This window comes from Hylobates moloch, unplaced genomic scaffold (assembly GCF_009828535.3).
Source record: "Hylobates moloch isolate HMO894 unplaced genomic scaffold, HMol_V3 SCAFFOLD_7, whole genome shotgun sequence".
Taxonomy (NCBI): Eukaryota; Metazoa; Chordata; class Mammalia; order Primates; family Hylobatidae; genus Hylobates; species Hylobates moloch.
This window is the reverse complement of record NW_026652282.1, coordinates 6633437-6653990: the sequence shown is the minus strand read 5'-3', so window position 1 is coordinate 6653990 and position 20554 is coordinate 6633437. Positions and strand designations below refer to the sequence as shown.

Sequence of the window (20554 nt, the reverse complement as noted above, 5' to 3'; positions counted from 1 at the left end):
TTTTTTTTTTTTTTTTTTTTTTTTTTTTTTTGGAGACAGGGTGTCTGACTCTGTCGCCCAGGCTAGAGTGCAGTGGCGAGATCGTGACTCACTACAACCTCTGCCTCCCAGGTTCAAGTGATTCTCCCACCTCAGCCTCCCGAGTAGCTGGGACTACAGGCACGTGCCACCAAGCCCGGCTAATTTTTGTGTTTAGTAGAGATGGGGTTTCACCATGTTTAATTTTATGTCATGTTAATTTTACCTTGATTTTTTTAATGGAGGAAAGATGGACATCAGGGGGCTTCCTGGGCCCTGCTGATCAGAACCTCCTAGAATGGCACAAATACAAATATATAGCTCCCAGGTTAATCTAACATGCAGCTAGGATTGAAAAGCACCAGGTTAGGATACTGTATACATGTATACACAACCTTCAATATAAAAGTGGGGGCCAGGTGTCGTGGCTCATGCCTGTAATCCCAGCACTTTGGGAGGCTGAGGTAGGCAGATCACTTGAGGCCAGGAGTTCAAGACCAGCCTGGGCAACATAGCGAAACCCCATCTCTACTAAAAATACAAAAAATTAGACGGGCGTGGTCATGCATGCCTGTAATTCCAAGTACTCAGGAGGCTGGGGCATGAGAATCGCTGGGACCTGGGAGTGGAGGTTGCAGTGAGCCAAGATCGTGCCACTGCACTCCAGCCTGGGTGACACAGCCAGACTCTGTCTCAAATATATATATATATATATATATATATCATATATTTATCGTATATATGAGATATACATATGAGATATATATATAAGCACTTCTGTGGCCAACACCTCAGGGTTTCACCTGCTGCTACACTCATCATGGATAAAGTGTATAACATTTCCGCCTGCTCCCTCTTCCCAGAAAAGAAAATGTGCATTTTAAGGCCGGGCGCGGTGGCTCACGCCTGTAATCCCAGCACTTGGGAGGCCGCGGTGGGCAGATCACGAGGTCAGGAGATCGAAACCATCCTGGCTAACACGGTGAAACCTTGTCTCTACTGAAAATATAAAAAATTAGCCGGGCGCAGGAGCGGGCGCCTGTAGTCCCAGCTACTCGGGCGGCTGAGGCAGGAGAATGGCGCGAACCCGGGAGGCAGAGCTTGCAGTGAGCCGAGATCGCGCCACTGCACTCTAGCCTGGCGGACCGAGCCAGACTCCATCTCCAAGAAAAAAAAAAAAAAAAAAAAAATTAAAAAAGAAAAAAAGAAAATGTGCATTTTAAAACAATGTAAGTAGATGTGCGACATTCAGAAAATGAAGGTAATGGCTACATCACAGATATGCGGCACTCAAGAGCAACATAACCAGAACAGTGAGTGGATTCATAATCATGCCCCCAGAATGATGGACACAGTTTAGTCTGCATAGTCTTCAAACAAACCACAGAGTGGTGGTCACAAATCAGCAGGCCACTGTGTGCTCATTATGAACACCAAATAAGGGCAAATATGAACGGGCTCTTAGGAGTACCAACAAGACCAGATGGGCAGGTAAACTTCAGCTGGAGCCATGGGCAGCTCAACAAAAGAAAGAACAATCTAACCTGGAGCTGGCTACCATCTGTGGTTAGAGATGTTATTCAGCAGGAAGGACTCAGCCACATGACTGCAGATGGGCCAATGTTTTTTATTCGTGTGGGAAATCTGAGGAGTAAGACCGACCTCAAAATAGAAATGATGCCTGTGGCTTCAAGCCTGTGATGTTCCGATTCTTTTCACTGTCGAGAGTTCTTACAGGCATTCCAGGAATCAGGTGTGAGTAACAGTGGTCAGAGATGGTAAGACATTGTTTTATTAAACAACTCCACTGGAGTAGAGGTAGTTACTATGAAGGATCGCTGTACATACAATTCATTTGCTCATTTATAAACAAACTATGCCGCAACTGACACCTTTTCCCAGCACCTTCTTTTTCTTGCTTCTGGAGAGTTCTTACTTTGATCCCATCTTTTGATCCCAGTAAGCATAAGACCTAATTAGTAACAGATTCATGGCCTAACAGTCATACTTCTGTTTCATCTTTACTTTCACAGCAAGTCATGGGAGGAAAAAAAGAACTGAAGAACATCGATTTCTTTAAAACCCATTCATTAATACGAGAACTATAACTTTAATGTAGGGCTGTCTTTTTGGTGAGGAAAAAAACCCAACCACTTCTTACACCTCCCAGCTTTGCAAACATTACCGGCCAACCACTTCACAAAATCAATTCCAGTAACTACTGTGCTTGAGGTACCATTATGTCATTGGTTTGCTTCATGGAAAATTTCCTGATTTTCATTTATTTCAGTAGTTTGGAACATGCCAAGATACTCACTTTCTCTAACTCTGGGTGGAAAGGTAAAGCAACCCAACACCAGTTAGACATAAAAAAAGACTATGGAGAAGAGAGGAAAGACCCAGAGGCATGCTTGCTTTTTCTGCTACACAATCGATACTGAAGAGCTCCCGAGGAATCCAAGCTGTCTGTGAACTTCCTATGGGTTTGGAGAGCGTTCTTAAACAAACTAATCGCGCGGGTCAGGGGTGAAAGACACAGCTTAGCTTTGGCTCCCCACCACCTGGTTGGGATTAATCCACATGGTTTTATAACTCCAAAAATGACACAAAAGTAGCATTTGTGCTTGAAGTGAAATGATAGGGTGTTATTCTCACTGATGCAGAAAAGGGATGACCACTCCAACTCATGAGAGAAGGGCTACTAACCACTCCTAAATAAATGGGAAGAAGGTGATATGTTTCTCTACTTTACATAACAAGAGAAAAACTGGCCCACCTTAATAAAATGCAGACTTTGGATTCCATCAAATATTTACTGAGCTGGCACTAGGTTTAGGGCTGAGACACTGACAATGACTCAGGAAAAACAAGTATTTTATCAGTCATGTGTTTACGTAAAACTTCAGTGTCATCTATCTTTTAAAAGGAGCTGAGTGGCAAATAGCACAACAAAGAGAATTATCTCTATTAGTAATTCTAAAGCATAATAAGGACATGTGTTCCTTTTTAAAAATTGAAAGTAAGTCTATCTAAAGCCTTGAGGTAAAGCTGAGGGCGGGAAGTTGTTCAAACAGGAATTATTGGTTCTGGCCACTGCAGTCGCATTTAAAATGCAAGAACTACTCTGTCCTTCGCCTGTAACTACATGTGAATGCAAGAAGCTATTGCCACGTCCATGGTGACATTTTGGAGGTTTATGATATGCGTTCAGTGGGGTGGTTGTCAGTGCCTTGGCTTTTAATATTGAGAATAACAAGGTGACAATTTTGGGTTAACCTGGCCAGGTCAATCACAGAATGATGTATCTGGAATGCCTTTTGAATCAGTATTATCTACAGCAAACCAAACAGTGTCACAGTGCTCCTGAAGAAAATGTACAATGTTCCCCTGGGGGAAAAATGTTAAAAGCGCTGTAGAGTTGGCCACCATAGACTTCAAGCCCTACAATTTTAGATCCAAACCATCCCAGCCATTAGAAAGCAAACGATCACCGCTTCTTTTTTAAAAATAATAATAAAATATCAGTTTCTAAACACAAGAACTTAAAGCATTACACAGGCATTCCAAAAGCACATATGAATATTCTCTGAGATGGAGTCTCACTCTGTCATCCAGGCTGGAGTGCACTGGCATGATCTCAGCTCACTGCAACCTCTGCCTCCCGGGTTCAAGCGATTCTCCTGCCTCAGCCTCCCGAGTAGCTGGGATTACAGGTGTGCACCACCATATCCAGCTAATTTTTGTATTTTTAGTAGAGATGGGGTTTCACCATGTTGGCCAGGCTGGTCTCGAACTCCTGATCTCAGGTGATCCACCTGCCTCAGCCTCCAAAAGTGCTGGGATTACAGGCATGAGCCACCGTGCCCGGCCAAAGACGCTGTCTTTTAGGACACAGCCCCACTGCTAAAATAACAGGCACATCATGCATGTGCTGCACACTACTTCCTGTTCCACAGAATTCCTTACGGCCCCAGCAGCAAAACTGAGAAGCAGTCCGGGAAAAAACCCCAGCTCCTCTGCTGATCCACGCATGACAGCCTTGATATCCACTTTGGCAGAACACTTTACTCCTCAAGCCAGCAAGGATTCTGAGGGAGGGTCTCAGGAGCTGTGGTGAAGCAGACAGAGGACCAAATCGCAGGGTCCAGGTCCTCAGGAAGCCACCCCACTGTCTCCTCCTTGGCCTGAGCCACCATTGCTCAGCCCTGGGGGCAGCTGCCATCTCCTAAACCAGTCTCCTTGCTTCAGCTCCTGCCCTCCTAGTCCCCCACAGCAGTCAGAGCGACCTCAATGAAATGTTAAGTCTCCCAACAGAATAGTTCCCCTACTTGCTCAGAGTCACACCCAGAGTCCCTGCAGTCGCTCATGAGGTGCTGCCACCGCCGCCTCACCCCATCACCCTCCTCCTGGCCCATTGCGCTCGTCTTAGCACCTGTAGCTCCTTCTCCCTGAAAGCCTCTGACCCTAGACACCTCGGGGTCCCTCCTCCCCTCCCGCAGGCACCTGAAAAATAAGGCCTCTCCAGCCGCTCTCCACAAAACGGTCACCCACCCAGCCACACAGTCCCACCAACCTCACCCTGCCAGTCTGCACCTTGTAATGTGGTGACAGGCTCAGTGATTGCTATTTGCCACCACTGCACCGAAAGCCCCACATGGGCAAGGGCCAATGAGAACAGCTCGCTGCTGGAGCCCTGGAGCAGGTGTGAGCCGGAGCCCCAGCTCTGCTGACTCAGGGCAGCTCACTCTCTATGGGGTGCCGCCCTGCACGGCAGGTGTGGATGACACCCCTGGGCTCCACCCACTAGGTGCCAGCAGGACACACCCCATTCCCCCCAAGTGGGGACAGCAAAAAATGTCTCCAGACAGTGCAAATGTCCTGAGGGGCACAGTCACGCCTGCCTGAGAGTTACCACTATTTTAGTGGCATTTGTGAACCTCAGGGTGGGAAGATCTTTTACAGCCTTGGGCACATGCTGCCAGCAATACACTGAAGCCAACTCTGTATGAACTGTTCACTGTCTTCTGCTGCCTGTCTCTAACCAGCTTCACCCACTTTCCCATCTCCCACCACTGGTCCTTGGCCCCACAAAAGCAAGGACTTTCCCAGGCATCCATACGGACAAGCTGCCCATGCCACCCTTGACTCTGAGCTCTGAGAGTTTCCATCCGAGACCCAAACAGCATAGAAATTTGGGCAAACTTCATTTTGTTCCAAAAGTAAGTTCATCTGCACATTTAAATATACATCCAAAAGCTGTTGGTACACATATGACAACTGCCTCCCAGGTATTGTACAAGGGTGCTGAGACATGGCTGAAGATCTTAATCTTGAATCAACTTCTCCAATTCTTTTTTATTTTATTTTATTTTTTTTGAGACAAGGTATTGCTCTGTCACCCAGGCTGGAGTACAATGGCGATCATAGCTCACCACAGCCTCAAACTCCTGGGTCAAGTGATCCTCCCAAGTAGCTGGGACTACAGGCATGTGCCACCATGCCCAGTTAATTTTTAATATTTTGTAGAGATAGGGTCTCCCTATGTAGCCCAGGCTGGTCTCAAATTCCTGGGCTCAAGCAATCCTCCCGCCTCAGCCTCCCAAAGTGCTGGGATTACAGGCATGAGCCACGACACCCAGCCAACTTCTATTCTTAACATCTGTCCAGTATTAAGTGACTGCTAGTTATGGAACAAAGTCTAATCATATAACGTGAATTTTTTTAAGTCTCTAGCAACACTGAGTGCTACAATTTCCAAGTTCCAGAATACTATGACGTCACACCTAGAAATCAGTAATTCTATACACACTCAGAGTATTTTCAGATTTGTGGCCAAGCTAATGCAACAATAATGAAAGTGTATGACACAAAAGCATTGGCTGTACAGTCATGCATTGCTTGATGATGAGGATATGTTCTGAGAAACGCATTGTCAGCCAATGCTGTCACTGTACAAACATCACACAGTGGGCTTACACAAACCTAGCTGGCACAGCCTACTACACACCTAGGCTATACAGTAGAGTCTGGTGCTCCTAGGATACAAATCTGTACTGAATACTATAGGCAATACAGTAACACAGTAGTATTTGTGTGTCTAAACATAGCGAAACATAAAAAAGGTACAGTAAAAATATGGCATCATAATGTTAAGGGATGACCACTGTATACACAGTCCATCATTTCGGTGCAAGACTGTATTAACACGGTAAACGAGAATGACATCAGCCAGACACAGTGGCTCACGCCTGTAATTCCAGCACTTTGGGAGGCCAAGGTGGGCAGATCACCTGAGGTCAGGAGTTCAAGACCAGCCTGGGCAACATGGTGAAACCCCGTCTCTACTAAAGATAGAAAAAATTAGCCTGGCGTGGTGGCATGCGCCTGTAATCCCAGCTACTTGGGAGGCTGAGGCAGGAGAATCACTTGAACCTGGGAGGCAGAGGTTGCAATGAGCCAAGATCGTACCATTGCACTCCAGCCTGGGCGACAGTGTGAGACTCAGTCTCAAAAAAAAAAAAAAAAAAAAAAAAAAAAAGAATGACATCAATCATGGGGTGGTAAACTGCGCATGGGTCAATTCCAACCTGCCTCCTGTCTTTGTAAGTAAAGTTTTATTGGAACACAGCCAGGCCTGTTTGTTTCTGTATTGTCTATGGCTACTTCTGCACTACAGCAGCCGAGTCAGGCAGTTGCAACAGAATCTTCACGGCCTTCATTCACAAGTCCTATGGGTTTAAAAAAAAAAGAGAGAGAGAGAGAGAGAGAAAATCCTATGGCTTTCAAAGCCTGAGATATTTACTATCTGGCCCTTGACAGAAAAATCTCAATGGCTCTCCTCTAATCTGTTATCTCTCCTTAGTAACATTTCACTTCCAGCAACTTCGCTTCCCCAGCCACAAAATCATGAGAATGCAAAGAACAGTTGCTTAGCGAGGAAAAACAGTTATTATAAATTCTGAGCCCTTGTCTTTACACTGCTGAGCCTCCAGTGCTACCCAACTACAAGGAAAATAAGGAGGCAACTCAGAAGCAGAAGTTGGATCATGGAGAGAGGGATTTTTTTTATTTTATTTATTTGTTTATTTATTTTTTCGAGACAGGGTGTCACTCTTGCCCAGGCTGGAGTGCAGTGGCATGATCTTGGCTCACTGGAGCCACTACTTCCCAAACTCAAGCAATCCTCCCACCTCAGCCTCCCAAGTAGCTGGGTCTTCAGGCACATGCTCAGCTATCGTTTGTATTTTTTGTAGAGACAGGGTTTTGCCATGTTGCCCAGGATGGTCTCAAACTCCTGGGCTCCAGTGATCCACCCGCCTCAGCCTCCCAAAGTGGGGGGACTACAGGCATGAGCCACTGCACCCAGCTAAGGGAGGGAATTTTGATAAGCAGAAGACTAAATATGCGGAGGTATCCTAAAGCTGAAGGAGTATGTAGTATGACCACAAGGACAAAGAACATGTGAGTGCCTGTTCTGCAGCAGACACTCACCTAAGATCCTTACCTAATCTTAGAGTCTTCAAAACAACCCAGAGGGCAAATGCTTTGCCCCCATTTTATGGAAGAGGAAACTGAGGCTCAGAGAGCCCAAATAACCTGCCTTAGGAGACACAGCAAACGGCAGTCCCGAGTGAGACTCAAAGCTGTCCATGTCTGAAATCAAGGCTACCCACACCTAGGTAGTCCCCGCAGTTAGTGGTACATTAAGTAGTAAGTCCTCACTAACGTTTTCAATAAATCCATGGAAACTATAACTTTAAGTGAAACAACACATAAGGAAACCAATTTGACCACAGGCTAATTGGTATTAACTAGAGTTAAGTTTCTACATCCTATTTCTGGTCACAAAAACATCACCAACCTTCTAAATAAAGACCCCTAAACACTTCTAATATTAAACATTGAAATAAACATGTGAAAGATAAGAATGTTAATATTTAAAGGCCAAGTATCAATTGGTCATTTATCCACAAAATTCACTTGACTCCAAATACTGCCAGGTAAGCAGATATCACTCAACTTTATAAAACAAATAGTGTTACTAATGAGTCATCCTATGAGATAAATGCCTCAATGAAGAAGTTAGTTGCCTTAGTGAAAAACCCACTATATTTTTAATTTAGTAATGATTACCAGCTTATTACATGGTGGTATACTCCCCTTACAGTTGGCAAGACTCCTGGGCAATGTTAATATGTGGCTTCTTGGCAAGTTTCCCTGGCAATTGTATGGACATTTCGAGAAGCCCAAAAAAGCTTTTTGCATGGTTAGAGGCTGCCAAGTCTAATCTACATAGTCTGGTTTCTCCAACTACCAAATCAAGGTAACCACCTGAATTTAAAAACAGATTTGCTTTAAAAATTGTTTGTAAACGCCCAGGCGCAGTGGCTCATGTCTGTAATCCCAGCACTTTGGGAGGCCGAGGCAGGCAGATCATTTGAGGTCAGGAGTTCGAGACCAGCCTGCCCAACGTGGTGAAACTCCATCTCTACCAAAAATACAAAAAGTAGCCAGGCATGGTGGCATGCGCCTGTAGTTCCAGCTACTCGGGAGGCTGAGACAGAAGAATCGCTTGAACCCGGGAGGCAGAAGTTGCAGTGAGCCAAGACCACGCCACTGCACTCCAGCCTGGGTGACAGAGTGAGACTCCGTCTAAAAACAAACAAACAAACAAAACAATGTTTGTAAACAACTTTATTGAGGTATAATCTGCATACCATAAACTCTCCCATTTTACATGTAAGATCCAATGTTTTTTATAAATTTACTGACTTATGCAACACACAAACCAATTTCAGTACATTTCCATCACCCCAATGACATCCCTTATGCCCAACTGCAGTCACCACACTCTTCACCCCCAGCCCCAGGCAACCACTAATCCACTTTCGATCTCCATGGATTTGCCTTCTCTGGACACTCTGCAAAAATCAAATCATCTAATTATGTTGTGTCCATATCTGCTTCTTTCACTTAGTGTCACATTTTTGAGGTTCATCCATAGCTCCCCTTTTCATGTGAAACCTATCTAGTACTTGTGTATCCAGTGGCTGCACACCACAGTCTAAAGCTGGGTTGGGTATGAGGGAGGGGAAGAAGTGGAGAAAGCATGGAAGGTTCTCCCTGAATCACTGTTGAATTAATCCTTTATGATACACCTACGCTAGTGATGGTGAATATGTGAGCGTGCATTCATTCAACAATACAGAGTGAGTGCATGGCAGACATCTCTGGGGGTGTCTGCTCATTTCAAACCAAGCCTCCATTATTCTGGGAACCACAGCTGGGCTTCCAGAGAGCTCTAATCCTCCTGAAAGCATATGCAAGCTTCTGTGTGCTGGTGCCTTTTTCTGAACACAGAATCCCTACCTTGTGTCAGATTTCCCAGGGTCCATGATTCCAAAATCCTTTAGAATCCCTGCACTCTACCATGAAGCCTTGGAGCAAGTCTAACAAGGCTGTCGACTGCACAAAAGAATACTCACCAAACAAAGATGAAGGACAAACTTGGAAATATTAGGTTGAACCATACAAATATCAAGAGTTTAATAGCTCTAAAAAAACCACTGGAACCGAAAAAGAACATTATTGGAAAAACTGGTAAAATTCAAATGTCTAGAGTTTGGTTAATAGTAATGTTATCAAGGCTGGCTTCTTAGGTTTGACAAGGAAACATCACCACAGAATATACTATGGTGATATTAGATGTGAACAACAGGGAAACCATCTAATCTTTGTAACTTTTCTGTAACTCTAAAATATTCCAAAATAAAAATATATTAAAACAAACAAATTAACAAAAAAATTGGGTTTTATTCATTCCATGCCTAGAACTATCTCCTAAGGCAAACATGAAAAACAAAACTACAGAGAAAATAACTGCACATAGGGACCATTATAATTTTAGTACTTATGTAATCATAAATATCAGAGTGAAAAAAACAGGAATATTTAATAAGTGAGGGGACAGCAGCTCAGTGGCAGCCTAAACCTCCGATCTTATGCCAATCATGAAAACTATGGGGCGGCAAGGAACAGAAAACACATGAGTGAGAATGCCTTAGCTGGCTGCAAATAACAGAAATTCTAATTCGACTGGCTTTAAAGGATAAGATGATACTGTTATCACGTTTCGCGTAAGAAAAGTACGGAAGGCAGACAGCTACCAAAGCTTAATTCATCCATCCACCCACCTCATCAAAGACAGACTTTCCACTCCACCACCCTCAGCTTCTCAGCCAGCTCCCTCCTAGTTTTGGGGGCATCAGTGTGGCTGCCCACCTCCAGATTTCCATGGAGACAGAGCATCAGTTAGCAGAAGTTCCTTCCACGTAGGTCTATGGGGACAAGGAGCCTTCTCCCCAACCATGCCTGTCTCATACCTCCCCTCCCAGCTCATTGACCAGGTCTGAGTCATGTGCTCCTGCCTCAGCCAATTGCAGGCCCAGATGCTGTATGATTGGCGTAGAGCAATCTCAGGCACTATTGATATTAGGGGCTGGATCATTCATTGCTGTGGTGGGGTCGATCCTGTGCATTGTAGGATGTTCAGCACCATCCTTGACCTCTACCCACTGGATGCCAGCAGAACCTACCCCCAGGTGTAACAATCAAAAAATCTCTCCAAATGTTTCCGAATGCCCTGGGTGTAGGGAGAAGGAAGAGGGAATCCTCCTCAGGTGAGACCCACTGGCTTAGGGCAATCAGGACATCACCAGGAAGTACAGACAAGGTCATAACCCCAGAGCCGAGAGAAGGTGTGGCCACCCCAATAAAATGGGTGCTCTGACAGCTTACAAGGAGGGACTGCTCTTGAGAGCATCAGAATAGTGTACATGAGGAAAAGTCAGTGAAATACAGCAATACAAAATGATCATTATAAATCAATAAAACCTGTCTCTACATGCATAATTTCATTCAGCAAACATTTATTGAGGGCCTACTATATGCTAAGTACTATATAGACAAAACACAATAAAATCTAAATGAGATTATTTAAATTTATTTTTAAATTATAAGTAACTAGATCTCTGCTTGGTTCCTTCATTCTCAATCTCTTTTTCACTTTTTATTTTGGAATAATTACAGATTCACAGGAAGTTGCAAAGAAATATACAGGGAGGTCCCTGTGAAATGTCCGGAATAGGCAAATCTATAGGGATGAAAAGCAGATTAGCGGTTGCCAGGGGCTGGGGGTATGGGGGCTGACTACTAATGAACACGGCGTTTCTTTATGGAGTATTCAGAACTACATGGGGTGACGGTTGCGCAATCTGGTGAATATAACGAAACCCACTAAATTGTACACTTTTATTTATTTTTATTTTTTGATTTTTTTTTTGAGATGGAGTTTCACTCTGTCGCCCAGGATGGAGTGCAGTGGTGAGATCTCAGCTCACTGCAGCCTCCACCTCCTGGGTTCAAGTGATTCTCCTGCCTCAGCCTTCTGAGTAGCTGGGGTTACAGGTGCCCACTACCACGCCCAGCTAATTTTTCTTATTTTTTTTTAGTAGGGACAGGGTTTCACCATGTTGGCCAGGCTGGTTCCAAACTCCTGACCTCAAGTGATCCGCCCGCCTTGGCCTCCCAAAGTGCTGGGAACACAGGCATGAGCCACCGTGCCCAAGGTAAATTTTATAGTATGCGGATTATATCTCAATTTTTTTTTTAATGGAAATAATTTTCAGGGTAAATCCAGCTGACCCCATACTCCAAGCCTCCCCCATGCTGGGGACAGGCACCTGTCCACAGGACAGAGCTCTAAGTGGCAGAAAGAACACGTCTCCTGCAGTGATTGTGTGGTCTCCTGGCCGAGCTGCAGGCTGCCTGGAAACACCACACCCAAGCTGGTAGATGCCCTCTTTCCTGGAGCACGGAGCCTCGTGCAGAGGAGCTAATTGGGGCACCTCCGCCTGCCTCAAAGATCCACCCCCTGCCACTGTGGGGCTGGTGACCCCAGGCTTGGTGCAGCCATCTCCCCCGTTCATTCTCAACATCAACATCCCTCCCTCCTCCTCATGCTCTCTCTCAGTCCCTTCAGTTTTAAAGAAATGAAAAGAGAACCCTCCAGATGAAAAATGCTGGAGATCCCACAGCTCCATAAGCGGCCTTTCGAGATGTCCTTGCTCTGTATTTGTAGAATTTCTGAGCAAAGGCAGAAGCACTCCACTCCTCTCATCCCTCCTTCCTCCGAACCGAACAGAGAACCGAATGGCTCGGAGCATCTTAGGCAGCCTGATCTCTCCCTCCACACACAAACGCGCACACACATACACACACACACATTCGAAAGGCCAGGCCAGCTCTCCGGGTTGCTGCAGAACACAAGTGTGAGCAGATGCATTTTCTTCTGTTTCACTGCATATATGTATACTCTTGACAGTCAGTAAATACCTATCAATTGAGAGTATTCTAAGAATTGAAGAATACACTCATAGTAATATATGTTCCCACTTTCATATACTGGTTCAGGGTTTTTCACATAAATATGTTTGAAATTTGTTCATGGAAACACAGAAATCAGGTCCCTGTTGCACAGTATCTCAGGAACTGACAACAGGCTTGAAACAAATTCAGCGGCTAAAGATGAAGCATTGTAACCAGGTGGATGGAGGTAGCCCAGCAGTTCTCAGCCAAGGGATATTGCCCGCCCCGGGGGCCATTTGGCAATGTCTGGAGACATTTTCGAGACATCTGAGGGTGGGGAGTTTGCTACTAATATCTAGATCTAGTGGCAACAGACCAGGGACACTGCTAAACATCATATGCTACATATGACAGCCCTAACAACAAGGAATTACCCCACCGCCAGGGTTACTTTAGACCAGAGTTGAGAAACCCTGGTCTAAAGTAACACGTTCAGGATTGCTTGAGCCCAGGAGTTGGAGGCTGTAGTGAGCTATAATCATGCCACTGCACTGCACAGCCTGGGCAACGGAGCAAGACCCTGTCTCCAAAAATAAAATAAAATAAAAATTACACTTTCTTGGTTTGGACACCTTTTAGGACACTGCCCATCAGCAATACAGTAACTTGAACAGCTTAACATGTTTCGCTATGTAACCGAGTTACCGAACATACAAAACCACCACCACCAATGAAAGCTTCTGAGTGGGGTTAATAGAAGGATTTTCAGTTGGCCCCAGTGAGTCCCGGCTCCTCCTTAGGTGCCAGTAAGATTCCTCTGCTGCCCTCCTGATTTCACCTGCCTTCATTCAAGCATTAGCTAAGTCCTCTACACCATGTTTCCTTCACAATGTCTCTGACACAATCCCTGCCTTTTCTAGCCTGAGTGCCCCCGATCGCTCTAGCTCAGGCCTGTGACCACCTGAGAAAACCTGCACTAGTTTCCAACTGGCCTCTTCTCTCAGAAAGCCTACCTCTCCCCACCCCCACATTTGGCTAGCTCATCAAATATGTTTTTGGTACAGCACATCTGACGCGAGTCCCAATGTGAGTGACTCTCCATGCTTGCACAAGAAACGAGGACCCTCTGGGGGTATTGTGAGAAGCCAGGGAGAGAAAAAAGATGTAAAATGCTTCACACAGTACCTGCCTAAGCATGTAATAAATGTCAGCTGCTGCTGTGTTTGTTATACAGACACCAAGCTGACCAGATGCTTCCATTCTCACTAAGATAACAATGCATGTGAGGGTGTTAGTTTCCTACCGATGCTGTAACAAATTGCCACAAACCGATGCTGTAACAAATTGCCACAAACCGAGTGGCTTAAAACAACACAAATTTATTATCTTACAGTTCTGGAGGTCAGAAATCCAAAATCAGTTTCTCTTGGCAAAAATCAAGGTGTCAGCAGGTCTGTGTTCCATCTGCAGGCTCTAGGGAACAGTCCATTTCCTTGTCTTTTCCAGCTTCTAGAGACCGCCTGCATTCCTTGGCTCATGGCCACTCGACTCCAACCTCTGCTTCCGTTGTTACATCTCCATCTCTGACTCTGACCTCACCCTCCTCCCTCCCTCTAGTAAGGATGCCTATGATGACATCGGGCCCACCCACATAATCCAGGATCATCTCCCTATCTCAAGATCCTTAACTTAATCACATCTGCAAAGTCTCTTTTGCCATGGAAGGTTACTTATTAACAGGCTTCAGGGACTACAACGTGGACATCTTTGAGGGGCCACTATACCACAGGAAGGATTAAATATCAAACAATAGTGAAGGCAAGATCAAAATAACTAATGAGTATAGCAAGGTGCAAGGGGCACGCACAGTTACCTAGCCACAGTTACCTAGCCAAGGGACAGTCAAGAACAGGCAGGGGACCTGGCTCAACTCCGAAGTCGAACAGATGCTGACCTCACTGGCTATAGGAAGTGAGGCTACTAAGTCAATCTCCCCTGGCCTCAGTTTTATCACATGATCGCCTACACCTCATGCAGCCATCATGGGCTTTCGATGAAAACATTCATGCAATTCAACCTGAAAAAGCTGACAAAGGAAAAAAGAAAGAAAACATCCATGCAAAAGCCTAGTGCATTCCACATGTGTCTGTCACAATCACAGAGCCAAGGGATCCCCGCAGGGAGAAACCCGCAGGCAGGAAGAGCATGGCGAGGCCTCGTGGAAAAGGACACGAGCACAAGGTAAGCCCCACGGCAGCCTGTCTGGTGTTGCTCAACACTGGAGTCCCAAACCCTGGAAGAGTGCCTTCGACTCAGAAATTGTGCAACAAACAGTTGTTGAATGAATGAATAAATGAATGAATGAATGAACAGAGGCAGGATGCTTAAAATTGTGTGGATTGGGCAGCTGGGTGGGATTCTGGAAAGAGCACCCAAACAGGGGGCAGAAGACCCAGCTCAAGTCCCTTGCCCTTCTAGCAGCCGGCAGAACATACCCATTGGCTGTGGCTGTCAAGTAGAAAAAGGAATTTGAACACGATGATCCTAGCTCTTCCAGCCCCAAAGCTGTGGGACTCTGAGCTACATGCTCTGGCCTGAGTCTTACCTCCCTTACATGACAGCTCTGGGTCAGTCGAGTTGACTCATTCCCTCATTTATTTCGAACACACCCAGCACTTCCTCAAGGCCAGCACTTTTCTCCCGTTGCCCTTATCTTGCCCAGATCTTGCTTTTTTTCAAAAAAAGAAAGAAAAATCCCACACCAAAAAACCAAAAACCAAACTACAAAGTTAACTTAACATTTCTATGCCTGGTAGTTTCCCTGCATGAGTCTTGTGTGGTTTACATTAGTAGCACACTAATATATTAACTGAATACATTAAGTCAGAGTACCTTGACCATTTCATGAAAAGGTATTTACTGGCTGGACGTGGTGGCTCACGCCTGTAATCTCAGCACTTTGGGAGGCTGAGGCGGGCGGATCACCTGAGGTCAGGAGTTCAAAACCAGCCTGGCCAACATGGCGAAACCCTGTTTCTACTAAAAATACAAAAACTAGCCAGGTGTGGTGGTACAAGCCTGTAATCCCAGCTACTTGGAAGGCTGAGGCAGGAGAATTGCCTGAACCCGAGAGGGGGAGGTTGCAGTAAGCCGAGATCGCACCACTGTACTCCAGCCTAGGCAAGAGTGAGACTCCATCTTAAAAAAAAAGAAAAGAAAAGGTATTTACCACTGGGCAGAAAATATGGGAAGAACACTTTTGCCTCTTTTGTAAAGATTCACTGTCTTTAACAGTTGTGTTTACGTGTGCGTCTTGCAGGGTTGTGTGGGTATTATCCTACAGATTGACTGAGTGGATGATCTTGCTTATCTACTGCTGGAAAAGCACTAGAACCCCTCACCCAGAAGGATAGGCAAGGAAAAAGACAACCCCAGGCTCAAGTGAGCCCACCTTTTCTCTGAAGTGATCATTATCCAAGAAATTGAATCAATCCTGGGATGCCTTGCAACCATTGTTATCTTCATTTTATGTGTCTGTGTGCCACCTCCCAGACCAGCTTGGTTTCCACATACTGTCCCTGCACACAGAAGGCCAAGACTCTCCGCAAATATTTCACTTTATTAGATTTAAACAGGGATAACTGAACTCAGTAGAATTTAACTTTGCTTTTATTCCATCAGATTCGTTTTATTGAATTTATGGGAAAGACAGACACCATTAGCAAAAGGATCTGGAATGGAAGTCAAGAAGCCTTAAAACCAAGATGTTCCCCCATGTTCATACAAACACTATCTATAACCTTAAAAAAAGAAAAAGGGAGAAATCATTACCTGTTTATCAGAAAGCTCAACCAGGACAGTTTATATAATACAAAAATAGACTGTGTGGGATAAATATAGTAAACCTCCTATTAGTTAACACTGAATAACTAAATAAAAGTTCCAAGAAGGTAGCAATGATGTTATTTGGCTGTTAAACGGGATTCCAACCTAGCAAATTCCAGAGCTATGGATTGTTTTCCTCTTAAAGTAAAAGCATCTTCAGAAGACTTTTAAGATACCACAGAATTCCTCCATGAAGCACAGGTCAAATCCCATCTGGTGAACAAATGGGTCCCCAAAAGCTTATGCCATGACATGATCTTGCTCTTCAGCCATCCCCATGATTATTTACACTTTGATCTCAAATATGATATCATCCACCATACTTAAGCTGCCCAGAGCTGGCATTTCCAGTACCGTACAACTCCACCTGAGCTACAGGAAATGGAACATGAGGTTTCAAACACTCAGTCCATCTATAGGATAATACCCAAATAACCCTGCAAGACACACACGTAAACACAACTGTCAAAGACAATGAATCTTTACAAAGGGGGCAAAAATGTTCTTCCCATATTTTCTACCCAATGGTAAATACCTTTTCATAAGGTGGTCAAGGTATTCTGAGTTAATATATTCAGTTAATATATTAGTGTGCCACTAATGTAAACCACACAAGACTCATGTAAGGAAACTACCAGCCACAGAAATAAGTTAACTTTGCAGTTTTTTTTTTTTTTTTTTTTTTTTTGGTGTGGGGTTTTGTTTTGTTTTGTTTTTTGGGACAAGGTGTCACTCTGTCACCCAGGCTGGAGTGCAGTGGCACAACCACGGCTCACTGCAGCCTGGATCTCCCCAGCTCAAGCAATCCTCCCACTTCAGCCTCCTGAGTAGCTGGGACTATAGGCGCACGCTACCCCGCCCACGTAATTATTTTATTTGCTTGTAGAGACAGAGTCTCCCTATGTTGCCCAGGTTTGTCTCGAACTCCTGGACTCAAGCAATCTTGCCACCTGGGCCTCCCAAAGTGCTGGGATTACAGGCATGAACCACCACTCCTGGCCTAACTTTGTAGTTTTTAACCAAGTTTTTGGGTATGATTCCCAGTAAACTAACTATGAAAAATTATATGTACAGTATCAATCTATAGTGAATTTAAACTGAAAGTAAGTTTTTTCGTTTGTTTTTTGAGACAGAGTCTCACTCTGTCACCCAGGCTGAAGTGCAGTGGCGCGATCTCGGCTCACTGCAACCTCCACCTCCAGGGTTCAAGTGATTCTGCTGCCTCAGCCTCCCAAGTAGCTAAGACTACAGGCACACACCACTACGTCCGGCTAATTTTTGTGTTTTTCGTAGAGACAGGTTTTCACCATGTTGGCCAGGCTGGTCTTGAACTGACCTCCAGTGATCCACCCACCTCGGCCTCCCAAAGTGCTGGGATTACAGGCATGAGCAACCACGCCCAGCCAACCGAAGGTAGGCTTATAATCAAACTAAAAAATTGTTTTTAAAATATTGAGATTGTGTATACATCTGTATCCACATCCGTAAAGACGTCTCCTTATATCTTCATTGTTGTAACTTTAAAAAGCAGAGTTACAATAATTTCACCAACATGGTCTGAGCTGGCACTATCAAAATGTTAAACACAACACTGAATGGAATTACTATAAAACTCGAGAAGAGATTTTGTTTACAACCCTTGGACCATATTTTATGCTATACAGTTTTTACTAAAGTTTATATGAAATTATGTTTAAAGTCAACAACAATTTTCACTTAACCTACTACATTCATTTATTCCACCACAATTTCATTTTCTTAAAGAGAAAAAAAAAGCTATTATTTATTTGCCCTTCTCCTGTCAGGGCTCTATGTGGAAGCTGTTTGGTGAAAGTCCTCGTATTTCTTGAATACCATTTTCCTGTGTGTGACTCAAACGCAACTCAAAAAGGGTTTTAACTGTCAGATGCGCATGGAGAAAACACTGCCCTCTGACATGCAGTTCTTCCCATATAATAAAAGTTAATTACAACTTTAAAGGATAACCCGCCACCTATAAAACTCGGCCAGGTTCTGTTTTGAAAGAGGAAGAAGAATGACTATTATAGCCTTCAGCCGACTCCACTTAAATGTTTGTGGCTTGCTGAACATTCCATACATATTTCGGGCAAGGTATTATGGGAGCTGAAGTTCAAGCTGTCCCCTGCTGAATTTTCACTCACTATAAAAACAACGTCTCATGAAAGTACACACATGTTTTTACTTTACAAAAAAAAGGTAAAATATCCACTTTTGTTCACTCAATTGACACTTTTAGCATTAGAATGGAGACTTTTTAAAAACCTTTAAGTGATTGTCTGAAAAGTAACAAATCAATTTCTGGAAAAAAGGAATATAGGAAATGTGTCTGAAATACATGGAAAACGAGATTCTCCAAGCTGATTTCTGTATGGTCCATTCACGTTTGTCACAGGTTACACCATTAAAAAGAAAATCCTCACATTGTTATCTTTCAGCATGAATCTCCACTCCAATATAACCACAACTGTTTTATATTACCCTTGGAAAGTGAGCCTTAGCCTTTTCTAAGCAAAACACTATTTTAATTGGTTCATTTTCCAGTTGTTTGGGTTTTTAACATACATATGGTATAAAAGGGCACTGCATTCCAAGCAGTTCTACCAATTCCAGAACCATCCAAGGGTTGATCAAACAGCTGGGGCTCTAGCCTTTGGTTAAAATTTTAACACGATCTCACCTGATTTTCAAAATAACTAGGCATCTTTTTAACCCATAAAATTGTACTAGGATTGATAGAGGTTTCTGAGCCCAGAGGTTTGCAATGTTCAGCGAGAATGTTAGGGAACCACGATCTTTTTGTTTTGCTTTCTTTTGTTTTCCCCTGCTTGAACTCAGAGAAATCTTCAAACAATTCAGCAGCTTCTCTCCTCAAAAGTTTATTTTCAGACGCCAGTGCCATGCAGGCCGCCTTCCCTGTGCAGGTAGGAGGAAGCAGGCACAATGTCACCACACTGGGCCTTTGCAAGTCTTCAAATCACTGGGAAGCCTGTGGTGTTTCCTTTTTGGCACTCAGGCCCTGGAAGGAGAGTTGCTCTAGAGAGGACAAGACATCAGATAACCTGTGGAAACACTTGATGTCCACAGAAATCCCAATTCCACACAAAACACATCTCTGTAAAAGCAGTTGAACAATCGAAACCCGTAGACAATCGAGCAAAAAGTTAAGGAAAAGCTTCATGACATGAAATTAATTAAATGAAATCTGGTAGTGCTTTTACAAGAATCAGTTTTTACTTGACTGGGTTTTCATACGCAATAAGACAGCTTTGTACCCCATGCATATCTTTCACAAAAAGGAAACTTAAAATACAATTCTTGTTTTTCGTTTATTCCAAAAGCATATGGGACTAATCATATTGCATTCTGGCTGCAGTACAGAAGGCTATTTCAAACAGAGTTTTAACTCACGAGTTTTAAGGCGCTAAAGAGCAACTAGAGTTTGGGAACAGACTTTTCCAACTCCAGTAGGGTTGGGAATCCCTCAAGGGCCCGTCTGGCATCAGGTTTTGGATGGAAACCAGCCTGAACCCGCCAGACAGGGAACCCGCACCCCAAAGCTGGGGCGCACGTTTGTGATCCAAGGTGACAGCTCATCTCGCCACCGCGGGGCTGGGGACACCTGCAGAACCAGGGCCGGGGCAGTGGGCCGCAGACGCCCGGGACCGGGATGGGCGAGGCTGCCGCAGAGAAAGGAAAAGAGGGCCATCTGTCAGCCCCAGGAGAGGAAATTCCAGGAGCCCAGTTCCCAGGCGCCGGACAGCGGGTGACGTGAGGGAACCGAATGAGAGGGTCCGCCCAGCGGCGGGGGACCTGTAGGCGGCCGGCCTCGGCGCTCAGAGGGCTCGAGGCCTGGAGAAGGGGGCACCTCCATTCTTGGTCAGAGCCCTGGGAGTCGGGGTACTGGGAGGGTGAATCCTCTCCCGGACCCCCGGAACCAAAGATCTTCACCCAGCCCCGAGGGCCTCCTGGTGTCTCCGATCCTCTCCCTGGGCCCAAGGGGTGGGGGCGCCTCGATCGTAGCCTGGACCGGAGCACTCCAGGGAGTCCCCTGGTTCCGGGGATGGAGGCGCTCCGAGCTCTGCCCGGGCCCGGGGGCTCTCGGCGGCCCCGCGCTGGGCGGGGCGTGTCCCCAGCGCATCCGCGGTGGCGCCGGCCGGCGGCCCGGGTCGTAGCGCCCGCGCCGGGTCTGGCGCCCCCAGCCGGCCCGCTTACCGGTCGCGGGGGTCGATCCACGACGTCTGGCGCGTGTTGTGGTCAATGTAAA

At 45.1% G+C, this 20554-nt stretch overlaps 1 protein-coding gene across 1 annotated transcript in view; it reads right to left on the bottom strand.

The window, feature by feature from the left end:
* WWC3 (WWC family member 3) overlaps nt 1–20548 on the bottom strand; it is a 130326-nt gene extending 109778 nt beyond the window's left edge. The window contains exon 1 of the mRNA XM_032756553.2: nt 20503–20548. The gene's annotated coding sequence lies outside the window, so the exon portion shown is untranslated. The remainder of the gene's footprint in view (nt 1–20502) is intronic.
* Between the last annotated feature and the right edge of the window lie 6 nt (nt 20549–20554).